This window comes from Anas platyrhynchos, chromosome 33, assembly GCF_047663525.1.
Source record: "Anas platyrhynchos isolate ZD024472 breed Pekin duck chromosome 33, IASCAAS_PekinDuck_T2T, whole genome shotgun sequence".
Lineage (NCBI taxonomy): Eukaryota > Metazoa > Chordata > Aves > Anseriformes > Anatidae > Anas > Anas platyrhynchos.
In genome coordinates, this window is record NC_092618.1 from 9,372,202 (window position 1) to 9,375,210 (window position 3,009).

At 56.4% G+C, this 3,009-nt stretch overlaps 1 long non-coding RNA gene across 1 annotated transcript; it reads left to right on the top strand.

Annotated features, from left to right (window-relative positions):
• The first annotated feature begins 1,122 nt into the window (after window positions 1–1,122).
• LOC140000395 (uncharacterized) lies at window positions 1,123–2,678 on the top strand. Its single transcript, XR_011805535.1, has 3 exons — window positions 1,123–1,842; window positions 1,998–2,197; window positions 2,299–2,678. It is a non-coding gene; the product is annotated as an uncharacterized lncRNA (long non-coding RNA).
• Window positions 2,679–3,009: the final 331 nt, after the last annotated feature.

Genomic DNA, 3,009 nt, shown 5'->3' on the forward strand with positions numbered 1-3,009 from the left:
ATCAGGGGGAGCCATCTTCTTGCAGAAATTAACAGATGAAAGAATGGAGCATCTGCCCAGGGGAACCTTGAGAAACTGCAGGATTTTGCCTACAGAAACCTCTTGACATTTACAAGAAGAAAAGCCTCATCCTGCACCAGAGGAAGAGGAACCCCACACATCAGGGCAGACTGGGACCCTGCTGAGTGAGCAGTGCCCAGGAGGAGGAGGGCCTGGGCACCACGAGGGATGCCATACGAGCTCACCAGGAGCTCACCAGGAACCAGGCCAACTTCCTACAGAGCTGCCTTATGAGGAGCATGGCCACCAAGAAAATGTAAGTTACCATGCTCGGCTCCGATCTGATGAGACACCACACAGCCAGCAGGGAAAGAGGTGCAGGTCTGTGAATCTCTTGGACAGCCTGGTGTGGAGAGGAGCAAGCACACTGGAAAGGCTGAAAGTCCCAACAGGCCTGAGGTCTGTGTGTCAATGGCTAGGGCTCTTGTCTCCGACAGCGAGGCCTATGAGGAGGCAGCTTCTTGTTAAAGCACCAGGGTCTCATTGCCTCCTCACCAGCCATGAACCAGGCAGGAGTCGTACCCTTCTCCTGCACTGGGCCATGGACATCCCCATCTCCTACTGCCCAGGAAGAGCCCTGAGCTCCTGTGTGAAGGGAAAGGATCTCCCTTCCCAGGAGCCTGGGGTCAAAGCCTGTTTTTCAATACATCAGTGTCACCTTCACATTTGTCTACCTGTCCTCACTGCCTCCAGTGTTCTGCTCTAATGAGCTCCAAGGGAGGCTGTGTCAGTGCCAGCAGAGTCCCCCCTCAGGGGGACACTGCAGGAAACTTGCATCTGCCTTGGATTTCTTGAGAGATTTCTTCAACGCACTCTCAGTGCCTGAGGTTCATGGGCTCATCGCCAAAGCCCCCAGAGGGCTGATTCCAATGCCTCTGCTGCTGATCTGGGCTGGGCTCCTGGGACAGGGAGAGCTCCTGGCAAGAGGGCCCTGGTGCAGAGAGACAGCTCTGCCCAGGAGCAGCTCCTCTGCACAGCGCAGAAGGGCTGGGGGCTCTGACCCCCATGGGGAGAGGAGAGGAGAGGAGAGAGGGGTTGGAGGCAGTTGGGAGTGGGAGGGTGCTGAGAGCTGCCTGCAGGAGAAACCTGCACAGCCCTTGACAAGGTAAGTCTCTGGCTGCAGGGCCATGCAGCTGCAGCTCCTGGAAGGGTCTCGTGCTGGGTCTTGTTTCTGGGAGGGCGGTGGGCAATGCAGTAGGCTGTGAGAGTCCTGCTGGATTGCACTGCGAGGTGAGGAAGTCTGGCAGAAGCCCCTTGGAGTGGCCTAAGCCAGGTGCCCCTGACACCCTAGAAGCCTCGAACACCCTGCTGGTGATGCAGGGCTCTCTGTCAGCTGCCCCATAGCTCCTGCTGCATGGAGGTGCCCCTTGGCAGGGCCCTGGTGGTGGCAGGGTGCTGCAGGGCAGCGCTGAGCACAGCCGCATGGGATGGGGTCTGTGAGCACAGGCGGGGGAAAGAAGAGTTTGGCCAAGATCAGCAGGAACAGAGTGGCCAAGAATCCTCTAGGTACAGCATGTTGTGTGCCTGGGATACTGGAATACCCCAGCGTGTGGATATTCACCTGTCTGTGGGGTGTTTTCCTGGGCTTCAGGCTGCTCTCCAGCAGGATGCAGCTCTCTCGTGGCATCCTTGTGGCATCCAGGCGTCCCAAGGAGAAGACACCTCCTTGCTAAGGCCATGTCCGTGCTGCTGGATGTCTGTCTGTGGGCAGCTGGAGTGAGGCCTCGGCAGCCCTGGCTAGGGGGGAAGAGCTGAGATCCTGCTCAGGCCCCCAAGGCCAAGGTAAGGATTCTGTCCAGCCTCACTCGGACTGGGGCTTCTCTGTTCTCAGCTGTCTCCGTTTTTTTCTCAGCGTAACACGAGTATGATCGGTGTCCTAAGCATTACAGGGGGAATTGTAAGAAAATACAGCAAATAAAATCTCTCTTGCTCTACAGTGTGGTCGGATGAGTTGTTTGCAAAATGACTGCATGGCTCATTGATCTGACAAGTGGACTGCACTTGAGTTTCCCCCACGGTCCTGCTTCCCTCCTGCTGCACAGCAGGAAGGACTCCTCTGGAGCCCACAGCAGCCCCTGCTCCCAGTGTCACACGCAGCCAGCACCACCCAGAGCTCAAGCAAGAGAGCTGCAGAAAGGTTCTCATGCAAAGAGAGAGGCTTATCTGCGGGCTTTCCAGGAGATGAAAGAGGTTTTCCTCATTGAAGTCTGTTCTATTTTTTTTTTCTCCTCTTCAAAGATACCTGTGTCCAAAGTCAGCAAATGCCCAACAGCAGCTCTGTGAGCGAGTTCCTCCTGCTGGCATTCGCAGACACGCGCGAGCTGCGGCTCCTGCACTTCGTGCTCTTCCTGGGCATCTCCCTGGCTGCCCTCCTGGGCAACGGCCTCATCCTCACCGCCGTAGCCTGCGACCACCGCCTCCACACCCCCATGTACTTCTTCCTCCTCAACCTCGCCCTTCTCGACCTGGGCTGCATCTCCACCACTCTGCCCAAAGGCATGGCCAATGCCCTCTGGGACACCAGGGCCATCTCTTACCACGGGTGTGCTGCACAGGTCTTCTTTTTTGTCTTCTTGGTCGGAGCAGAGTATTCCCTCCTCACCGTCATGGCCTACGACCGCTACGTTGCCATCTGCAAGCCCCTGCACTACGGGAGCCTCCTGGGCAGCAGAGCTTGTGCCCAGATGGCAGCAGCTGCCTGGGGCAGTGGCTTTCTCAGTGCTGTCCTGCACACAGCCAATACATTTTCCCTGTCCCTCTGCCTTGGAAATGCAGTGGCCCAGTTCTTCTGTGAGATCGCCCAGATCCTCAAGCTCTCCTGCTCAGATGCCTACCTCAGGGAAGTTGCTGTACTCTTATTTACTCTTTCTTTAATCTTTGCTTGTTTTGTTTTCATTATGTTGTCCTATATACGGATTTTCAGGGCTGTGCTGAGGATTCCCTCTGAGA